The following is a 24,392-nucleotide window of genomic DNA, read 5'->3' on the forward strand; positions in this document are numbered from 1 at the left end:
AAAACCCTCTAATTTCACAATAAATGAACCACTGGTAGTACAGGAAGTTGTTCCATAATATCACCAATACTCAGTATTGTTCTTCTTTAATTTAAGATATACTGAAATTAAATTATTTCAACATACCTTGTATATTGAGATATGCTATGTCAACATATTTTTTAAAAAAGATTTATTTATTTATTTATACAAGCACTGGGTACAGTCAGAAGCGCAGGAGGGTGAGAGAATTCACCAGAGCCAGAGTGGAGAGTAGAACAGGCAGAGTGACGAAGTACACTGCTGAGGGGAGCAGCGGGCACAGCAGGAGAGGTCTGTCGCACCATGTGGGACCCTCACTGGCGGCTGGGATCGAATCAGTGCTACAGAGGCTGTGGGCAGCTTCCCAGCCCAGTGCTCAACCGTTGCGCCACCAGGGGAAGCCCTCAACATATTTTTTATTTGTATATATTCCCTTTTTTTAATGAGATTTAATATATTTTTGTATGTTTATGGACCTAAGGACAAGGGGAGGTGATTTTTAGAGAGATGAATGGATGGATAGATAGATGGATAGATAGATAAATAGAAAGATATCAATAGGTAGAATGGCAGTGAAATATAGTAAAACCTTTTGTGGGAGCTGGTTGGGGCAGGGATTAGCTTAGATGAGGGCAGTATATGCAGGGGTCAGAGACTGTCGAGAGAGGAATTGTTTAACATCTATTCAAATATCTTGTTATTTTTTCTTGAATTGTCTGATATTTTTTCTAGAATATTATGAGCTAATTTAGCATTCACATTATTTATTATCGGTTATTATTTTGCAAATATTTCTCCTACTTTTCGGTTAACTTTTTATTGTTTTAATTTTTATTTATTTATATATGCATACAAGAGCTAGGGTATAGGCCAGAGTTGTTGGGGGTGGGGGTGGTATAAGGATTCACCAGAGACAGAGTGGGGAGCAGAACAGGCAATTGAATGAAATACACTGCTGAGGGGAGCAGCCAGTGAGACTGGAGAGTTCTGGTGTGTTACCTCCCTGGCCAGGGATCAAACTCATGCTTCAGTGGCTGCCAATAGCTTCATAGTGCTGAGACTTAACTCCTTGCACCAACGGGGAGGCCTCTTTTTTTTTAATATTTATTTATCAAGAACTGGGGTACAGGCCAGAGGCGTGGCAGGGTGAGAGAATTCACCAAAGACAGAGCAGGGAGCAGAACAGGCAGACGACCAAAAACAATGCTGATGGAAACAGCGGGAGAGACAGGAGAGGTCTGCTGCTCCATGTGGGTATATCCCTGGCCAGCTGGGAATTGAACCCACTTTGCAGAGGCTGCAGGAAGCTCCACAGCGCTGTGCTCAACTCGCTGCACCACCGGGTGCCTAAGGCCAGCCTCGGCAATCTGGGTGTCAGGGCTTCCTGAAGGATGGGCAACTGAGGAATGAGGCAGACACACCCAACGTCTTGTTATCTCTCCGAGGGTCTCAGCAAGTCTTTATTTATACACTAAGGCAAGCAGTGACATTACATCATCATATGCATGGAAGCAAAGCAAAAGCAGTCAGTGTATTTTTTTCCCATAGACTTTTGGCTGCTACGTGCTCTCAGCAAGAAGGCAACCGTCAAGGTTAATAGATAAAACACTAAACCTTACACTAAAACTCATTATTTCAGCTAGGCAATTACCCAAGATGGTTGATAGCCATCGGTACACTCCTATCAGCTAAAGCCTAAGAATCAAAAGATTTTTCTTATTCGCATGGCCTTCAGCCGGAGACCAGATGCTTTCTGGTTATCAGCTAACAGGGTTTTCTACCTAGAAACTTCTTTTTTTTTTTTTTTAAGATTGATTTATTTATTTACACAAGCACTACACTACGTTATAATCAGAAGCGGGGAGGGTGAAAGAATTCACCAGAGCCAGAAACAGAACAGGGAGGGGAGCAGCAGGTGGCAGGAGAGGTCTGCGGGCCATGTGGGACCCTCGCTGGCGGCCGGGATCAAACCTGCACTGCAGAGGCTGCAGGCAGCTTCGCAGCCCAGCGCTCAACTGCTGCGCCACCAGGGGAAGCCCTACCTAGAAACTTCTTAACACAATTAACTTCATTTAAAAACTTTCTTAAGAAACTTCTAAAAGAAAGCAAAAGAAGGACTTATTATAATAGTTGTCCTGGGTTGCTTGTCAGGCATGTTTAACAAATTATTTCCCATTTGTCAAGTGGACCAAATTGTTTAGTGATTGATTTTTAAGCAGGTAATTTTTCTTGCCATGTTCTTACAATATTCTTATACATATACTTTATTGCCCAATGTATTTTCTGAGAGGTTTTTCTCTTGTTATGGCCAAGAACAAAAAACAAAGGGATGCTTATAGGTTATAGATTAATCTTCAGCCCCTTGGTGTGAGGCATAAGGAATCTTTAGCCCCATGATGTGATGCTCTTTGGAAATCTTAGACCCCATGGTGTGAGGCCCTTTAAAAGTCTTCAGCCCCATGGTGTGAGGCCCTTTTCTTAACTGCTTGCCAGCATCTTATCTGGCTGTGGCAGTAAGGCCCCCCTGCAACCCGGGAGGCCCAAGCTTCTGTTTTATTTTAGCTAATATGATATACAACACTGTATTTGATGCAGAAGTATATGTTCACATCTCTGAAGATGTATGTTACCGTACCACACCCACACTCATAGTCCACTATGCTTTGTTGGTTGACCTCAAAATATTTCTCTCACTCTTACCCCTATGCTGATAGCCTCTGTTCTGCAGTCAGAGTTGTATGTTTTTTTTGAGTTTCTGTGCTCCTTTGTTTTTGTTTTTTCCCCACAAATGAGTGAAATTAGTATTTGCACTTATCCTGCTGATGTATTCACTAAAGACAAACCCCTACAGTTCCATACATATTGTCACAAATATGGCAAGAATTCATCTTTTAACTTTTTTATTCTGTTGTGCATATTAACATAAAAAGACATGCCAAAAAATGGGAGAAAATATTTGCACATGATACATTTGACAAAGGGTTGATATCCAAGAAGTACAAAAAACTCACATAACACATCAAAATGAAAACAAATAATCTGATATAAACTGGACATAAGAGCTAAATAGACACCTCCAAAGAAAACATATAGATGTCCAAAGGACACATGAAGGGAGTGCTTGTCATCATTTATCATCAAGGAAATGAATATCAAAGCCACAGATGAAAATCAAAACCACACCTGTGAGAATGGCCCATATTTTGGGGAAAGAAAGAAGCGTTGACCAGAGTATGGAAATATATACTGGTCCAGACCTTATAGCAAACAGTAGAAAGACTTCTGAAAATATTAAAATTTGATTGATCATAAGATCCAGCAACCCAACCCTTAATTGGAGAATGCAAAAACACTAATTTAAAAGAACATATGCATATCTGTGTTCATTGAATAGAAACCATTAATTTAACTGACTCCAAATTAGCCAGCCCTTGCTTTTTTGGTTAGGACATTTTGGTATAAGAAAATTGTCCCTAATTCAAAGTTATAAAGGTAAGTTGAAAAATAACTTTGGGGCCTCCCTGGTGGCACAAGGGGTTAAGCACCGCACTATAAAGTAATCTGCAGCCTCTGCAGCATGAATTTGATCCCCGGCTGGCCAGGGAGAAACCCACATGGCACAGCAGACCTCTCCTATCTCACCTGCTGCTCCCCTCAGCAATGTATTTCAGTCAGTCTGCCTGTTTTGTTCCCCCGCTCTGTCTCTGGTGAATCCTCTCACCCTCCTGGGCATCTGGCCTGTGTCCCTGTTCTTGTATGCATAAATAAATAAATCTTTAAAAAAATAAAAATAACTTTTTCATTTTTCAGGGAGCAGAACAGAGGCTGAGGATAGCTTCACAGTGCTGTGCTCAACCCGCTGCACCACCGGGAAGCCCAACACCAGACTTTTTAAAACATAAAAAAGAAATATTCTGTTGTTCACTGATTTTTTTTCACTTTTCTGTTTTCTGTTGCTGATGTATCTTTAAATGGACACGAGACCTCTGGGATCAATTGTGTACAGCTGTCATGTTTTTCTCCTCTTTTTCCTTATTTTTGTTACCCTTATTCAAATCTAAGCTATATGGAATTTACTTGACATCTCATTATCAAAAATCACTAACATGCTTTGCTAATCTAATCAATAATCATCTAATCAATAATTTTATCCTTTACTCCTTCCTTTATTTTATATACTTTTAAAAGTGTTTCATATTTTAGTATGTTTAATAGCATCCTTGACTTCTATACACTAGAAACCAATGGGAAAAATGTGCCCAGATTTGCCAAATTGTTGATAGCTTATAAATCATTTACAAGATACTACTTAAAATATATTAAAACTCTCTTAGAACTTTAATTATATCCCTTTCCTCTATGATCTGTGCCTTATTTCCTAATGTTCTTTGCTTTTCAACTGTCCACTGCTCTGATTGCTGATTTGTATTCGTGAATGAAACATTAAATGGATTAATATAGGGATCAGTACAGAGACGGGGCAATATCAGCCCCTGGGCAGGGAGTATTTTCTTTGATGGCTTGACTAATTGATGTCCGATGGAAGGATTAGAAGACCTGCAGCTGAGCTCCAGCTTTTTTTTTTTTTTTTTTGATTGATTTATTTATTTACACAAGCACTGGGTACAGTCAGAAGCACGGGAGGGTGAGAGAATTCACCAGAGCCAGAGTGGAGAGCAGAACAGGCAGACTGACGAAGTACAATGCTGAGGGGAGCAGCGGGCGGTAGGAGAGGTCTGCGCACCATGTGGGACCCTCCTCCGGTGGCCGGGGATCTAACCGGTGATGTAGAGGCTTTGCAACCGAGCGCTCAACCACTGTGCCACCAGGGGAGGCCCTGAGCTCCAGTTTTGAGGATACCAATGCCTCAGAAAGGTCTCCCACATTGACATAACAGATCTGTCTTGAAGTAATTCAACTTGAAAAGAGCCACTGGAGGAGGAAAATTTAATCTGAATGACATGCCTGTTAACCGCTTTTGTTGTGCATTTGTGTCTTGTCACATTTAAGCATTCAGTTCTAGAATTGGAGCTCCTTTTTTTTCTGTCCTTTTCTTTTTTTCAGCCTAGTTCTTTGTTTTGTATTTGTGAATACTTCCTTGGTGCTTCTTAATGACTGCAAACATCTTTTCTTACATATTACTTTCTCCTACAGTGTTTATCTCTAATGTGTGTCTACACAACCAACAGGTAAATCAATAAATTATTATTTTTTAATATTTTATTTTATATAATTCTTACATCATTTTTCATTTTCTCACAATGTGTGCATTTTCATTTTGGTGGAAACAACCCAAATGCCCAAAAATAGATGACTGGATCAAGAAGATATGGGCCATATACACAATGGAATATTACTCAGCAATCAAAAAAGATAAACACATGAAGTTTGCAGCAACATGGATGGAGCTTGAAGGGATCATTCTCAGCAAAATAAGTCAGGAATAAAAAGGAAAATACTGGATGGTCTCACTCATAGCAAGAATTTAGTCAATAAATTATTTGTTGTCATGTATCAAAAGAAGATATAAATAAAAGTAAGATCTATAACCCAGCATGTAAAATTGGGTATAATGTGAGACCCTGAACTTGCAGGTCCATAGATGAACCATTTCATCTTTTTTTTTTTTAATTTAAAGATTTATTTATTTAGGCAAACAAGAACTGTGGTATAGTCCAGATGTGGGGAGTGTAAGAGAATTCACCAGAGACAGATTGGGGAGCAGAACAGGCAGGACTACTGAAATACACTGCTGAGGGGAGCAGTGGGCAAGACAGGAGAGGTCTGCTGCGTCATGTGGGTTAGCTCCCTGGCTGGCCAGGGATCAAACTCCTGCTACAGTGGCTGCCGATAGCTTGATAGTGCTGTGTCTTTAAACCCTGCACCAATAGGGAGGCCCAATTTCATCTTTCTTTTTTAAATTTTTTTAAGATTTGTTTATTTATGCTTATAAGAACTGGGATTTAAGCCAGAGGGAAGGGGGCCAGGGTTGAGAGGATTCACCAGAGACAGTTGCGTGGAACAGAACAGGCAGATCTACTGAAATAAACTGCTGAGAGGAGCAATTGGCAAGGCAGGAGAGGTCTGCTGAGCCATGTGGGTTGCCAGCCAGGAATCCAGCTCTTGCTGCAGTGGCTGGTGATAGCTTGATAGTGCTGTTTTTTAACCCCTGCACTATCAGGGAGCCCCCCCCTCCGCCTTTATCTTTCAATAATAGAAATGAGAGAGATGAGAAATGTTGCAGGGTTGAAATATATGTAGACAAAATGTAGCAGGAGGGCTCAATGGCTTATTAATATTTAAAAGTTGTGCCTAATGGCACAATACCATGCAGAGCTGACTGTTGCTGTAATAGAAAAATACTACTACATTTACTAGTAGTATATAGTAGTCAAGATACACAGGGAGGCACTTTGATATCTTTAGCCAGAATTACTATTTATCTCACCAAAATATAATTATTTACCAGGATATGTAGGATGTATGGTTTATTCTTCATAATTCAGCTTCAGTTTGTGTCTAGGTTTTCACCACTTTCCACGAAAAAATTTTAGACTTGACAATTCACAGCATAGGAACATATCTCTCATGCCTAATACTCACTATTTACAAAGCAGTATCCAGATAATTTACATCAATCTCCATAATCACATTCTTTTAAGGGTCCAGAAATGGATTTCTTTAACCTGGAATGAGGTGTCAGGATTTCTCTGTTAATAGCACCATGTAAATAAACCTGCATCCTCTGTGAAATAGCTTTTTAAGAGAAAAAAATCGATAATTGTCAATTTTATTTGTTTTTATTTATTTTTGAATATTTTTTAGGGCCTCCGCTGGTGGTGCAGCAGTTAAGCACTGAACTGTGAAGCTGTCCGCAGCCTCTGCAGTGCTGATTTGATCCCTGGCCGCCAGAGAGGGTCTCACATTGCACGCAGACCTCTCCTGCTGCGCCCGCTGCTCCCCTCAGCAGTGTATTTCATCGGTCTGCCTGTTCTGCTCCCCTCTCTGGTGAATTCTCTCACCTTCCTGCACTTCTGACTGTACCCAGTGCTTGTATAAATAAATAAATAAACCTTAAAAAATATATTTATTTATACAAGAACCGGGGTACAAGCCAGATGTGTGGGAGGGTGAGAGGACTCACCAAAGACAGAGTGGGGACAGAACAGGCAGACTGACTGAAATACACTGCTGAGGGGAGCAGCTGGCAGGACACGAGAGGTCTGCTGCACCATGTGGGTAGCTCTCTGGATGGCCAGGAATCAAACCTGCGCTACAGAGGCTATGGACAGCTTCACAGTGCTGCACTCAACCTGCTGCGCCACCAGGAAGGCCCTATTGTCAATTTTAAACAAAGGGCTAAAACAAACTTGTTCATGTTCGGGCTAGGGATGTTCTATCAAGATTATATTACTGTATTACTCCAAAAATTTACCTGCCCTCCTTCTTTCCATCTTAAATATCCATTACCCACAAGTGCATCTACTAGGTCCATGCCTCCATATTTCTTAGATCCTGCACATACAACAGGAGAAATTTAGTAACTGTTTCATGTTAATTAACTTTGACTATTCATCAGAGTCAGGAAATCCCTGCATGTCTTTCTGACTCAGCCAGAGGAAGCTACTTTGAACTGACAACTTAGCTGTCCCTGATTATCATGAACATAATAAAAATAAGATAAGCAAAGGACAAATAAGAACTCGGGACAAGACCTAAAAGCGGGTACAAGTCACACAGATATATTAAAAAAAAAATTACAAAAGGACAGAGAAGAGGATTAATAGACACAAAAAGAGATTATTACTATATCAATGTGTCCTACAACACATTGCCTTTGAGCTGAGATATTAGGGTGCAAGTTGAAAGCTGGAAAAGCAAAAGAACCCAAGTTACATGTGTTCAGTTATAAGTTATAAGAACCCAAGTTACATGTGTTCATCCATGGTTGTTCCACCCTTAGTTCCCAGTGACTCTCCATTCACAATGTCAGATTCATGGCATGTTGGGGATTTTAGTCCTTAATACCTGAGATCTCTTCAGTATACATATGGGTAGAGTCTAAAAACATCAGGATTTGGAGTCTATTAAAGTCACTGAGAAACAGTAGAAAAAGGAATAACTAATACCCTTTCTGTTCTGCCAAAAGTAGAAAACAAATCCCCATGCGAATAACCTGAAACAGTGATATAGCAGGGCTATAGTGAGCTACTGACAGTGCACACACATGCACAATTGCACTCAGACTCAGGAAATAGCAACAATGGAATTTATTTAACAAACAGGGGAAACAAAGAGTTTCTAAGGTCAAAAGTAGTTGGCTTTCTCAACCCAGATAGTGTACACAGAGTCCAGAAATCCTAAACAAAAAATTGCTTTTTCAGCTTGGTGTCCTATTAATAAAGGCATGAAGATTATGACCCCATAATTGGGAATTGGGTGTCAAGTTGTTACAGGAAAGGCCCAGGGGGAAATGAGGTGATCTGCACACTTAAGCACGTGGGACAAGACCCAAAAGAAGATGAAAAAACTTAAAAGAATGTTTACAAAAGAAATAAGAAGAGAGACAGAGACACCAGAGTGAAAGTTGTCTGAACTGAGACACCAGGGTGCAAGTTGAAGATTGGAAGAAAAATGAAAGAAATCCTGCATGTATTCAGTTCTGTACCAAGCATGACCCTTAGTTCCAAATTATCCCCCATTCAGGAGGTCATAGTCATAGAATATAATATAATATTTGTAATTCTCCAAGCCTGAGATTTCTTCAGTGTGGAGATAAGGGTGGAATTCATAAAAATGTCAGGGGATAGAATTCACTCAGGATATTATCCTCAGGCTCAATGTTCACTCCTTAGTATTTCTTCCACAATATGTCCTTTTAGTTACAATAGAGCATAACTTCCAGTATTTTGTTACCTTGAATATAAGCCCCATGGTTCACTAAAATAATAGACTAAAACATCAATTAATTGTGCATTCTGTGCAAAAATAGGCCTTGAGAAAAATAAAAGAATAAAAATTATGATGAATGAAATTTGTATACATGAGCTAAATCAAAAACAAAACAAAACTATGCTTTCCCCATTTTTCAAAACTAAACCATACCTGGAAATTTTATTTCCATATCTTTTCCAACAGAATAAACTCTGGATAGATTCATAAGTAAATTTTCTTAGCCTGCTTACAAACTGCTTCAGGACTCTCACTCACCACTGCTATCACAAAGTCAAAACATTTTTTTCTGCCATTTCTCTAATGAGATTATTAGCCTAATCTTCAAATACCTCTTCATTATACTCTGATTTTATATGTTACACTTCACACAGAACAAGTGTAATAATGCAAAATAAAATACAGATCAACCAGCTAAATCTGAAACAGATAAATAATGAATATATTTTAAGTATTAACATGTCAAATACCACACAGAATATATTCTGTTCTGTATTTTTTTTAAATATTTATTTATGCATACAAGAACTGGGGTACATGCCAGAGATGTGGGATGTGAGAGGATTCACCAGAGACAGAGCAGAGAGCAGAATAGGCAGACTGACTAAAATACACTGCTGAGGGGACCAGCTGGTGAGTCAGGAGAGGTCTGTTGCTCCATGGCCAGGAATCTAACTTGTGCTGCAGTGGCTGAGATAGCTTCATAGGTTGCATCTTAATCACTTGCACCACCAGGAAGGGCCCCTGTTCTTTATTCTTGAGTATTAAATCTGGTGACACTAAACCAGAATGATCTACCTGCTTAATGTTAAGGAAGTCATTCTGCACATCTTTGGGTTCATCTTGGTTGGAAAATATTGAAACAAGCATCATATGTATTGATAAGATATAAAAGCCAAAAAGAAGTTTAACAATAACATGTTTGCCTTATAAATGCATTGGAAAGACCTAGTATGACTAAGCCACTTGCCCATATGACTTCAGATTTAAACTTAAATACCTTAGCTAAAATATGGAGATTAGGGAAAGAAGGGGGAAGTTCAGTTAGGGAGGTAACTGGGGAATGCACAGTAGGTAACACTATGCAGAATTACGTTCTGCTTTCTCCATAAAAAAAGATATAAGAAGGTTAAGTCTTGGGGCCTCCCTGGTGGCACAGGTGGTTGAGCACCATTGTGTGAAGCTGTCCAGAGCCTCTGCAGCGTGGGTTCGATCCCAGCCTGCTGGCGAGAATCCCACATGGCAAAGCAGACCTCTCCTGTCTTGCCTGCTGCTCCCCTCAGCAGTGTATTTCTTCAGTCTGCCTGTTCTGTTCTCTGCTCTGTCTCTGGTGAATCCTCTCACCCTCCTGTGCATCTGGCCTGTACCCTGATTCTTGTATAAAAATAAATAAATCTTACCCCCCCAAAAAAAAACAAAGGGTTAAGTCTTCCTGGCACACACCCTTGTGGAAATTTACCTGTATTTTTTTTCCCCAAAATAACCTCCTAAAATGACCCTCCCATGAAATCAAACTTAAAGTAAACACATATTTTGAAATGACACATTTTTTTCCTCTACAGTCCTTATTTTAACATACAGCAGGTTATACTATGTAATTATTTAAAATTAATGTTTTCCAATTAATTGAGAGTAAGATTCAAGTGATATGTTCTCAAAATCTATCATGACCTGTCATCTCCTTACTCATTACTGGCCAAATGTACTATTCTTTCTGTTCCTTGAACTTTTCATGTTCTCTCCTGATATAGGACATTTTGATTTGGAGTTCCCTATATATGGTGTGTACTTTTTACATGAGAATGTAATATGAATCACATTTTTTTTAAAAGGCAGACCCTCATTCAAAGATTATCTCATCATGAAGACATCCCTTGCCTCATACATGAGATTTTTCTTATGACTATACTGCTTTGTTTATAGCATCTATTGTAACCCAAATTTATAGGATTATTTTGTGAAATTATTTTCCCCTTTATTTACTTTTTATTAGCCATTCCTGCTCTCACCCTGATTCTAGGACTCTTGTATACTTGGTTCATATTTCTGTCTCCCATTTTCCAGCTCTACCTTCAGAACATAGTTTTGGATCCAAAGTTCACCTGCAATCAATTTTATTGAGTGGATTTGTTGGACTATTTTTTTTAAAGATTTATTTATTCATGTATGCAAGACCTGGGGTACAGGGCAGAGGTGCAGAGGGTGAGAGGACTCACCAGAGACAGAGTGGGGAACAGAACAGGCAGACTGACTGAAATACACTGCTTAAGGGAGCAGTGGGCGAGACAGGAGAGGTTTGCTGCACCATGTGGGTTGCTCCCTGGACAGCCAGGGATCAAACTGTGCTGCAGAGGCTGTGGATAACTTCATGGTTCTGCATCTTAAACCCTTGTGCCACTAGGGAGGCCCTGGTTTTGTTGGCCTCTTAATGATAATCTAAATGCAAGAAGATAATATGGAGACAGAGAAAATGGAATTAAACAAAAGGAAAACATGTATAATCAGGAACAATTATCCCTAGAGTCATAGAAGAAGTCTATGGCAATACTTTCAGGTATATCTGGAATCAAGTTTTCCACCAGAACCAAGTCACAGAGTAAATCAGAAGTCTTCATAACCAGCACAGTTTGCAAGAATGAAAACATGCAAATTAAACAAAAAGTGGGAGATACCAAAACAGAGTTTATTAATTTTATAGAAGGAGTTTCTGGAAAACCAACATCAATAGTGAGATTGTGATAGTGTAGTCCCCAGCAAAAGGGGAAGTTCCAGGTTCCCTGTCCCACCCAAAGAAGGGTGGAGCTGAAGAGAAAAGAAGAAGCTGGAGAAGGGACAGAGGAAGGAAGGAGGCAGGAAGGAGAGCCAGAAGGAGACCTAGAGGAGGCACATGGAGCAGAAACACATGTGAAGAAACTGCACTTGCCTTTTGGTCATAGACTGGGTGACAGAGATGTGGGTGAGAGCCCTGTGGGGAAGTGACAATGGCAACTTTTATCTTGATTTTGATTTTGCTTTTTTCTTTCCAGAGTTGTCTGGTTGTTTCTGACCCTTTTCTGTGGGTCCCCACTGGAAAATGCTTTAGACTTGTGGCAGGCTTTTGGGCCTTGCTCTGGGCCAATCCTGTTTGGGTGGACTTTTACCCACGAGGGGATGGGTGTCTTTGGGTGCTTGATTTAGAAACTATATTCTTTGCCTTTCCTTTATTGTTTACTAATTGTATTAAATTTCCTTTTCATTAAAGTCTCATATGTTTAGTGTTGATGCAGCAGACAGCAGAACCTATTTAGAGAAGGCAGGTTTGCAGGGTCTGGGGTGCCCCTCTCCCTTCACTGTAACAGGATAACTTATCCCCCTATTACCAAGGGGTACTTGCTACATGATCAGAAAAAACACCTCTTTCTGTAACCCATTCCAGGCTCACATGCAAATAAAGGGAATGTTTTGATATGAGTGTGGATGCAGGGGAAAAACAGAGAGGTGAATGTTTCAGGGTTTGAGGAATATACGGATGATGCAAGCAATAAAACATTCAGCCTAGTACATTTGTGTGGTTAAATTCATTTGAATAGCTAAGGGAGAGTGCATTCAAATTGGAATCTCTCAAATAATTGGAAGATAAAATATAGAATCATTAATATTTAATAGAAAGGGTATTAGTCATAGAAGTTCTGACTTTGTTCATGGCAGAATAATGGGACATTATTTCCCTAAAATTATTAGTTTGAACAGGCTATTATGAAATTTGAAGAACTGATAGTAATAATTTACAATGATTCTTTTCCCTTGTTATGAATCCTTAATGAGTAAAACATTCACTAGCATTTACACCTAGAATCACAGCCAGTCCTTTTCAGGCTTTATTCCCTGGATTCCAGCATGTTCCTGCTGGGGTAAAAGGACTATGAAAAATAGCTGACAGAAACCTTATTGAAATCAGGAGGCTAGGAAAGGAACAGCTTATGTGTACACTAGGCAAACTACAGGAAACAACATCCCTGCATCTCAGTGGAAAGTGATGAAGTTTCCCTACACTGGTGGAAACAAACAAACAAAAAATATCCTCTAGAGAAAATATAAGATGCAGACCTGTGATTTGGAGAAGTGCATGTGAGTCTCATGAAGATACATGCACTTTCCACCTGCCATGTTCTGTTGCTTATTTCCAAATAAGCTCAAACTGATAGTTTTGTGGGTGAAAGAACATTTGGTTTTTATTTTATTTATTTATTTTTTATTTATACAATAGCTGGGGTACAGGCCAGAGGCATGGGAGGGTGAGAGGATTCACCAGAGACAGAGCGGGAAGCAGAACAGGCAGACAGACCGAAAGCACTGCTGAAGGGAGCAGCGGGTGTGACAGGAGAAGTCTGCAGCACCATGTAGGAATCTCCCTGGCCAGCCAGGAATCTAACCCGCACTGCAGAAGCTGCGGACAGCTTCACAGAGCTGTGCTCAACCCACTGTGCCAAGGGGAGGCCCACATTTGGTTTTTAGGAAAAAAATCATATAAATTAAAAATCCAAATATAAATTATTAATAAATCCATTGTTACTGGGAAGCATAGTTGTTCTTGAAGTTCTAAACCAGACATGTTATTACATAATTTTAGTTGAGGGACCATTAATTACCTATATGCTAGATAGGTAATTAATATAAGTCTATGTAGATCAAACTGCAATTCTTTATTCACTTACAGTTTATTTCCAAGCACAAGAGAGATAAGTGACAATTACATTTGTGTTAATGAGAGAAGTAATCTGAACACTCAAAATACATAACAATGGAGATGGATTAAAAGGGTGAATGTTCTGTCTGGACAAGGTCAGGTTAAAGAAACTGGAGAAACTTCACATAATACTGTGGTAAAACAAGCAGCCAGAGGACTAGTTCTAATTCTTCTAGCTCTACTGAAGTTTCAGAAACTATATCTGTGTAGTGCCAGGAGGCACAGAGGTGGTTCTCTATGATCTGAGCAGATGGGTAAATGAGAGTCCTGGAGCCCTCTGAGGTTTTTTCAGGTTTTTTTGAGCTTCTACATGTAGTGCAGCAACCAGGTACATGGCAGGCAGGGGTGTTAGGGTGCCAGGAGGCCAGGAGGCCTCTCATCCCCTAGCAAATCTTCACTCTTTATTGGGCTCTCTGGCATTCTCTTTTTTCTGCTTCTCTTGGTGAATATAAATACTGCAGCCATGGCCCACAGAAGTAAATAATACAACTGAATATAACAATGTAACAAAATGCAGGTGCCCACCATCAGACATGCAATCCTAATGGTCAGAGGGCAGAAAATCCTGAAAATCATTTACCCTACAATCTGTTACAGGGCAAACTGATGGATACACTGGGAACCTCAAAATCTACCTGATCTAAATAAGTTATGCTATCCACCACATCAAAACAAAAAATACTTCTAGTGTGTAAGTCCTTCAATAGAAAACATTAATACAATTAATGTGCAGTAAAGAAAAAAATAATATAGTTTAAAATAATTTCCAGCCATACAGGGTCGAAGCCCAAAAGCCTGCCACAGGTCTGAGGCACCTCCTTCTGGTGGGACTCATAAGTGAGGGACAGAAGGGGCCAGGCAAATCTGGAAGGTAAAGAGCAAAATCAAAATTAAGATAAACGCTGTGTTAGTCTCTGTCTTTTTCAAGTGCCTACTTCCATGTCCCTGGTACAAGTCCAAGGCTGAGAAGCAAGTGTGGTTTTTACTTCACATTTTTGCTCCATATGCCTCATCCAGTTTTTCTCTTCTTTCTCGATCACTCTTCATTTTTTATTTATTTGTTCCCAGTTTTTTTTCCCCATTCTTTTTGAGCTTCCCTCCCTTCACAGGCCCAGATTCACCCTTCCTTAGGTGAAACAGAGAACTTGTACCATTAAAATTCCCCTCTTTTAATTTTTCCCCATTGATTCTATAGTGGTGAAGATTTGGTGTGCAACATTTGGAGACAGTCTTTTCAAATGATTTCAGTGTGTTCCTGAGAAACAAAAATCACCAGGCATTTTTCACAGATAATCATGGTGGCAAAAATCCTCCATTTTGGAAAGAATAGTTATCAGTCCACCCCAAGAGGAAAAAAAAAAAAAAAGGCAAACAAAATATTCAAAAATCTCAACAAGAAAAAGAAATAAAACCAGTTCAACTTGTTTAAAATCAGGTTTTCTTTAATTCCAATTCTGTCCAAGTGTTGAGCAAAATACTTTCACAAATTAAATCTACTTCAAATCCATTTTATCCATTTTTGCATAAAATCAAAGGGCAGAATAACCAAGCATCAATTTAATTGGCCTTGCTAGAATATTCCACACAGAATTAGAATTAGTTCTTAGCATCCAATCTGTGCAGCTATCAGGATCAAGGTCATAGACTTACTATACTCCACCAGCAGTTTCTTCTTCTCCAGGTTCCCAAGGCTTTTTTTTTTTTTAAAGATTTATTTATTTATACAAGTACTGGGTACACACAGTCAGAAGCGCGGGAGGGTGAGAGAATTCACCAGAGCCAGAGCAGGGAACAAAACAGGCAGACTGACAAAATACACTGCCGAGGGGAGCAATGGGCACTGCAGGAGAGGTCTGTCGCACCATGTGGGACCCTTGCCGGTGGCCAGGGATTGAACCGGTGCTGCAGAGGCTGTGGGCAGCTTCGCATCCCAGTGCTCAACCCCTGAGCCAACAGGGGAGGCCCTCCCAAGGCTTTTTCTCTCTGGGATTTTCCAGCCCTAACCCTACAAGTACAAGTAGCAGATCCTCTTATTCATGGCTCAAGTCAATTCAACTTTTGGAATAATTTTGATAAAACCACATAATGAAACATGTTTCCATTACTCTAGTTCAAGAAGACAAAATTTCATATTATTGAAATTATGCAAAACTTACCCATTGTTATGAGTAATAAAATTATTACCCTTTTTTATACTGTGTTGGTATCAAGGAGAGAGATCAAACACTAGTTTTTCTTAAAAATGCAACATTATTGGGCCTCCCTTGGTGGTGCAGCAGTTGAGCTCTGGGCTATGAAGCTGCCCACAGCCTCTGCAGCGCCAGTTTGATCCCTGGCCACCTGCGAGGGTCCCACATGGCGCAACAGACCTCTCCTGCTGTGCCTGCTGCTCCCCTAAGTAGTGCATTTCATCACTCTGCCTATTCTGTTCCCCACTCTGGCTCTGGCGAATTCTCTCAACCCCCCGCGCTTCTGACTGTACCCAGTGCTTGTATGAATAAATAAATAAATCTTTAAAAAAAAAGGCAACATCATTGCAGATCCTAGTCAGTCTAAACAAGAACATTCCCCTTGAGTCAAAATAAAATAATACTGAAATAAATACCTGCATTATGTCAAAGAAAACTTATCAAAAATCATTAAAACTTATCAAAAATCAATAGTCCATACAGTCATTTGTAGGGAATTCTCACTCTCACATTCCATCAATTGGTATGAGTTGAGCACTCCTGCTTATTAATTTTCTCAGAAACAATTTCTGAAGATTTCAAACCTTTGAAATAAATTACCAGGACAATGCAATCAAAATTGACAATTTACACATCAGGCACTTAAAGGTTTTTACATATAAATTTTATACTACCAATGGTAGTATTTATGTATACACTAAAGTTAAACATTTCTCAAACAACAATGCTTCCTTTCCAGTTTTCCAGGTAAACACCAAATAGGTCAAATTCAACTAATGTCTTTCCCATGAGGAAAAGGAGAAACTTGGAGTGTCTCAAGAATTCTACTGAGGTTCTGTAACCGGTGATTGAAGCCAAAGACTGTTACAGGTGGCGTCCCCTGGAGGGGGTTGCTGGTGAGGATAGATAAGATAGCATTTGAGGTGGAGGCTGATAAATATAAAGAACTGCAGAAGCAGCAACATTCGTTGTTCTGGCGTTTGAGTATTCAGCATTTGGGATTTCAGCATTTTCCGATCTTCAGTGATTAAGGGGTCAGCAATGTCTGCTCCACAATACCTATCTTCCAGAAGGCTGTTGCGCCATCTGAAGGACATGGAGAGGATTCCAGCAGCCAGCCTCAGAGAGGAAAAGTAGCTGAGCGACTGAAACTCTTCCCAGTTTTGCTGTTTTCACAGCCTGGCAGGGAAGGCGAACACCTGAAGTCAGTCGACTGAGTTGTTGAGTGTGGCATTTTGTTGGGTTGTTCAAATGTTGCAGCTGCTGTTTTGAGTGTCACTTATGTGGTGCTGTGCTGGGACATCCTGGCAGCTCTGGGAGTGTCTCCTGTTGTGTCTTCTGCTGTCTTTGTGAGTTGGAACCTGCCCTATAGTCTGGCTGCCACGTGTTCCAGGTCCATGGGAGGTGAGGAGAAAGACACCATCTTGGGAGCATTCGTGTTTTGAACTTTAAAACACTGGACATTGCTTTGGGTGAGGTATATGGCCATTTTTGGCCTTATAACTCTTTGTCTTCCCTGGTTTGTTAAATAATTCCCATATTGTTATCTGAACCTGAGTAGTCTTGCAATCGTGAGTGTGGATGAAGAGCTCAGATGGTGACCCAAAAACTATTCAGGCAGTGACCTCAGCCAGTTTTAGTGCCCCTCGCTGCACTGTATCAATTCCATAAAATGTTCTCTGATATTCAAATGAAAGACTACCAATTTTTTTTAAACTAAGATTTCTGGGAAGCTTTGCCATTAATATTACAAAAAAAAAAAACTACATTTAATCACATACATGATTCAAACCAATCAATTAAATTCAATTTAGTTTCCATCAACCAAAACTTATTCCAGATCATGTTTCCTGTAAGTACATATACTAGTTCCTATTTGTCAATATTTTTATATCCAACATGTGTACCAATTTGATATTCTCTAGAGGCCAGATGAAATAGATACAAAGGGAAAGACATACATCACATAAACCAAAACAGTTCCCAAAGTTATCACTGATTGCATAGGAATGTCCTATACAACTGAAGTTTTACTCATAGGCTCAGAAAAAAATAAAATCAAGTTCTTTCTAAGGCATAAAATCAAATTCCAAAAAGATGTGCAGTGTTTCTGGCCAAAGTAATTATAAAAGATTCCAATTATCCTAAGACTTTAGAAACCAGAGACATGGCCTTGTTTGTACCTACAGGGTTTTCAGTATTAAAACCTTCACATTAGCCAATCCTGAGTTATTCTGTACAGAAGCTGAAAGACCAAAATCAATGGTTAACTTTCAATTTAAAAGAACTAAGCCCTGGGTCTCCCTGGTGGTGCAGTGGGTTGAGCGCAGTGCTGTTGAGCTGTCCACAGCTTCTGCAGCACAGGTTTTATTGCCGGACGGCCAGGGAGATACCCACATGGCACAGCAGACCTCTCCTGCCTCACCCGCTGCTCCCCTCAGCAGTGCTTTCTATCTGTCTGCCTGTTCTGCTTCCCACTCTGTCTCTGTGAATCCTTTCATCCTCCTGTGACTCTGGCCTGTACCCCAGCTATTGTATAAATAAAAATAAAAAAAATCTAAAAAAAAAAAATTCTAAAAAAAAAAAGGACTAACCCCTTACTACTGATAGCCACTTTGGAACAGAAGCTGTAAGAACAAGATCAAAATCAAAATGCAAATCAAATGCTCCCAATTAAAGAGGAACAACACAGGTATCAAACCTTGGTAACACTACATCAGGCAAAAATGAGGGCCCACCAACTTGGAGGTTTTTGCTTCATTTCTGGTACCCTCATAGGGCTTTAATAATCAAATAGAGTACCTTCCAAAACTTACATTCTTCAATAGGAAACAATTTTAGAATTTTTTCTTCCACCAGCAATCAAATGAATCCAGGAATTCAAATGGCAAAGTCAAGAACTCAAATGGCAAATATGCCCAACACAATGGTATACATAAAACTTTTCCAGTGGCAAATAAACCCCTTCAAACCTAATCCAGATAAAAGTTATCTATTTTTTTTTATTCATACCTTGCAAAACCCAAGTATCTCCAAGAATCTATTGAGGCAACCAGCAATTACCAGTCATTGCTTTATCATAAGACTTCTTCCACCTTAGAACCCAGGCATACATTTTCTATTTCAAAGAATCACTGGATCTTTGTTGGCTTACAAAATCCTTTGAGGCAGAGATCAGCGAGTATTGACAAACAAAAAGTCCAAAGTTGCTTCAAAACCCATCACTATGTTCAGAATTATTAATTAGAGTTATGAGCCAACAGAAATCATAAAAAAATACAACCTCACATCAACTTACCACCCTCTTTTCAGTAAAACTGTTCACTTAGTTCCAGAGAAGTCCACTATGAGGTCTCAAACATCATTTTCGAGTCCATCTTTGACTTAGTAACATGTTTCAACACTAGACATCTTTGAATAAAGCTGCTTTATATCACAAAGAACACTTTCTATGAAATCAAACTGTTAAAGGGCAGGTTAAGGGGACTCCAGCAACCACAAACATGGCTGCTCTAAATAAGTTCTTGCATCTGCTATTTTAAGACAAAAAAACATACTCTAGTGCATAAGACCTTCAATGGAAAAGAATTTTCATAAATTGGTGTGCAATAAAGAGAAGAAAATGAGAAGGAATATAGTTTCCAAATCAAGCATCCAAAATTATCCATCCCCTTGTGGGTAAATTCCAAGCCAAATATGGTTGAATCCAAGCATGACCACTGAGGCCCAAAAACATGTAAGAAGTCTAAGACACCTTGTAAGTTATTGGAGACCCCTAAGGCATGCAGTGCTGAGAAAAGGAAAACATCAAGGTCATGGCTACAAAACTGATCAGCTTGGGTGGGAGGACTGGCCCGTGTCTCTAAAGCTATGTGTAAGGGACAAACTAGATTAGAAAAAGAAACAGAATAACCTATGGCACAGAACCTTGGCCGTGAATGTGTGCCTGGCCAAGGCCAAATGCTAAGAGAATACTTTACTGTCTAGTAACTAACCTGAGTTGGGGAGGGGGCGGGCAGCTGCTTGTATCATTATAAATGAGTTGCACTGGGCACTCAGGATGCTTGAGCACAAATGTGTACCCTGGATCACACTTCTCTTAAACTCTGTTTTGTGCCTGTCATTTCTTTCTTTCTTTTTTTTTAAAGATTTATTCATTTATTTATATAAGAACCGGGGTACAGGACAGATGGCCGGAGGGTGAGAGGACTCACCAGAGACAGAGCGGGGAACAGAACAGGCAGACTGACAAAATATACTGCTGAGGGGTCAGCAGTATATTTTGTCAGTCTGCCTGTTCTGTTCCCCGCAGCAGGCGCGACAGGAGAGGTCTGCATTGCCATGTGGGACCCTCGTTGGCTGACCAGGATCAAACCGGTGCTGCAGAGGCTGTGGACAGTTTCACAGCGTGGTGCTCAACTGCCCGTGCCACCAGGGGTGGCCTGTCTGTCATTTATTATTTCCTTGGTTCATTCGGATTCCTCGCTCAACCCTGTTCACTGGAGCTGGATTCCGGCAGTAAGTGAACCAAGAGACTGGCTTGGCCCTGTTGCTGGCTGGTCCGCCCTGCCTTTCCTTCTCCATCTTTATGTCTCCTGTGTGGCAGGCAATCAGGACCAATCATGTTGTCCCTCGTGGCTGGGTGGGGCAGTTCTCCCCTGCAAGTCCACCTTCAGGTTCTCTACATTGTGTCCTTCAGACTTTAGGTGTGCCTCTTGGAGGTGCTGGGTGCTTCTGACCTCATGTCTCAACAATCAGGAGTTCCCACTCATTATCCAGAGGAAATGCAGCCTCTCACCCCTGTTGTCTCCTCAGAAATGCATGTCTTCTTGTAAGAGAAAATAGATCTTCAGGTCAATATGTCATTCTATCCACCAAAGTAGAAACTTTCTGCTTTGCCAATGGATTCTGGATGTGCCTCTACCCACTAATGTCCTGATGCACCAAGTTTGGAATGGCTGCAAAAAGACTTCAGTGTCCTGTGAAGACTGGGCACTTTTCCTGTTCCAGGAAGTCCCAGGACTTTGCCAGTAGCCTCCAATCCCTCTCAGAGTGTCCACACCAAGTTGGAAATTGCCTGTGGTGGGCAGTCAGGTGAGGTCCATGACTGGTATACCAGAGTCCCGAGGGCTGGGATGGTGGGGACTGACTCTGAGGGTGAATATTCTTCAATTCACCAACCATGCATATGTCCCCTAAGTAGACAATTCAGTGTTTATCCCAGTTGACCGTGGGCTCTTTCTTGTTGGGTAGAGTTGTAACTGGGGACTGAAGCCAAAGACTGTTAGGTGGTGTCCCCTGGAAGGTGTTCTGGTGAGGATGCATAGTCCAGGAGAAATACTAACAAAATATTGGTTGGGGTGGAGACTATAAAAAGAAATAAAAGTAACTGAGGAAGCAGCCCTCAGGATTCAACATTTGTGACTTCAGCATTTTTAGATCTTCAGTGATTCTGGGGTCAGCCACTTCTGCTCCCACCATGCCAATTATCAAAGGCTGTTGCAGGCCTCTGAAGAACGTGGAATCACTTCCAGCAGTAAACCTCAGAGTAGAAAAGTTCAGAGGATTTGCAGGTAGCTAGTGACTGAAATTGTTCCCAGCTGTTCTGCTTTATAACCTAGAGGGAAGGTGCAGATTGGGCACCTTGCTGAAGTTCTTGAGTGTGGGTCATTTTTCAGGTCCTTTAGTTGTTGCAGCTACTGTTCCCAATGTCCATTGTCTGGTACTGTGGTGGTTCATCTTGGCAGGTGCAGTGAACATCAACCTGTTGTGTCTCCTGCTATCTATGTGAGTTGGATCACGGCATATTGTCTAGATGCCATGTGCTCCAGGCCCTCAGTGGCAGGAAGACAACATCTTGGGAGGTTGTGTGTTAAGGATTTTAAACTGGACACTGCTACTTGTAGGTAAACAGCCCTTGTGGCCTCAGTGACTCTGTTTTCCCTTGTTTGTTAAAAAAATCCTATTATTGTTGTGTCTGAACCTGAGTAGTCTTGCAATAGTGCCTGTGGGTGAGGAACTCAGTGACTGGAAAAGTATTTGGGAACTCTCCTTGGCCAATTTTAGTTTCCTTACTGCCCTGGTTCAGTGCCACATGTTCAGTGGTCAGGCCCAATCAGATGGTGTTGCACAGTATTTCATTCATTGAAGTGCTTGCCTCTGGCTTTCTGCTGTGTGGCGGCACAGAAGCTTATGATGTTGAAGTCTGGTTAAGAGGATGTTTTCTTTGGTTGTTTGTATTTTGTGGCCAAAGAGTCAGTGTGAAGCTGCGGGAAACCTGGTGGCTGATGGCTGCCAGCCCATAGCCAGCATGCTGCTCCCCAGCTGAACTGAGCCTCTAGTCTGGCTTCATGTTCGGCATCAAACTCTCATCTCATTATAATATAATTGCTCCAGGGCTGGGAAAGTTTCCTTTAAGGAGTGTGAGAGAATGAGGGCATCCAAAACATCACCCCATCTGGCCACAGGGTATTGTCCACTCTGGAATATGAACTGCCACAGGACCCAGACATGTCTGTTGTCTGAAGATCCCACATAGCCCAGGAGGGATCATGGGTAGCAGACACAATGAGGCCCTGAGAGATTGGGGTCATTTCATTTTCAGCATTGGACATGGAAGACATGGACATTCTGCTTGCCCTATAATGAGAGGAAATCTTAGCCTGATAAAATCAGATGAGGTCCATAGTCACAGAAACAGGTACAGTCCAGGCAGGAGAATAGCCAATAGGAGCAGGTGAGGCCCAGATAGTGATACAGCGAAGTAAGAAGTGATGAGGTCCAGGCGTGATCACAGGCAGCAGAAGTGGGGAGGTATGATGGATGAACCCACATTTAGGCAGGTGGTGCTGTCTTGTCTATGGGCCTTTGGCAGAGTTTCCTTGGTAACCCCATTGCAGGGGAGGGAGGAGCACTCCTGCTCCCTGCTGCCTGTACGTGAGCTCTGGTTTGTCCTCTTCACAGCACCCCCTCTGATTCCAGTGTGGCAACAGGTGCCAGGTGGACCCTGGGGACAATGCAGACCTATTGATTTATATGCCATTCATCAACTGGGTTTCCTACAGTGAGTCATCTGATGCGTGTCAATGTCAAGGTGGTTTCTGTTTGCAGAAACATCTCTCAGGAGACAAGGCCCTTTGCCCCATTCAGGACCTCCTATTCCAGGGGCTCCGAGGTTCAGGGAATGTGATGGGCTCCTTGCTGAGAGACCTTACAATCCAACTTGAGTAAGTAGACTGAGCTGGACCCCGGACCAGGCCCCTGGGATCTTGGAGGGATGACCTCTCTGCCTGCATGGGAAGAGGAACAGCAGTGTCTACCTCATCTCAGAGGGAATGTCAGACCTGGGGAGCAGCACCTTTGTAGAGTGTGGTGACATGAGGTGGTCAGCTTTTGCCCAACAGGACCATTAGGCTATGATCTCACAGCTCTGTGAGGGTTGGGTAGCCAGTCCATTGGCACATGGAGACAGGCACCAGGCACAGTGAGGCATGTGGCCTCAGGTTGAGTAGACAACTAAGAATGTGAAGTCGATAGCCATTACCTTGGGGAAATGCTCTTGTGGTGGAGGCTGGTAAGAGGCCAGCTGAGAGCTTAGGCCTAGTGTGGTGACAACTGAAGGCTCTGTTCTTATCTCAGGAGGCCCAATAGGGCTCAGCAGCCCATTTTACAAGTGGGCAGGTCTGCTTTACACCAGACCAGGGTTGTGTTGCTCACAGGTTCTGAACAAGGGGCTAGAGTGGTTAAAGTAATGGCTAGAAGGGGTGAGTTTGAATCCAGAAAGACGTGGCTTGACAGCAGAGAATGAACTTGGGAGGGGTCACGGGTAGAAGGAGCACCCGTGAACCTGGGTGCATGGGGCTGTCAGTCCTCAGGCAGCCCAGCCTCAGGAAAGTGCAAGTAACTTCATGGGAAAATACAGTGAAATTCCAGCATAACCCGTCCTACCAAGCCCTTCAATATCCACGAGAGTGACATCCTCCAGCCTGACTGAGTGAAAGGATCTGAGTTCCCAGATGATTCTGGAAGGATTTGGAATAGGGACTTTGATTCTGTTTTCACTGGGGTAGGGAGGTTGGGAGTGTCAGAAGGGCTGGGATGTACTCAGAGACATGGGTGGAGTAGATTCAGAGGTCCCATGAGGATGGGTGCTGTCCTTAGGGTCCCAGGGAGAGAGAAGTATTGGCTCCACAGGACAACTTGAGAAGGAAGGGATTGGGGGAGGAAAAATCAGCCCTATACTTTATTGAATATCAATGGAGCTGTAAATGCCAGATGTAAACTTTAATGTGTGCATAACATGCACCCTAAAATTCATCCACTGTGCCCTTGAGGTATTTGCATTAAATGCAGGGGTGCCCTGAGATGGTGCTGCTTGTTTGGCTGATGGCTTCAGGTGGCCATGGCTCTTAGGCAAGGTTGGGCAGACCAGAGGAGCTGTCACCCTCCTAGGCAGCAAGCCCTCTTCCATGGTCTGCTGACCTACTCCATCTACAACCCAGTGA

Source organism: Talpa occidentalis, unplaced genomic scaffold, assembly GCF_014898055.3.
Source record: "Talpa occidentalis isolate TD23 unplaced genomic scaffold, MPIMG_talOcc4v2.1 talOcc4.10, whole genome shotgun sequence".
Lineage (NCBI taxonomy): Eukaryota > Metazoa > Chordata > Mammalia > Eulipotyphla > Talpidae > Talpa > Talpa occidentalis.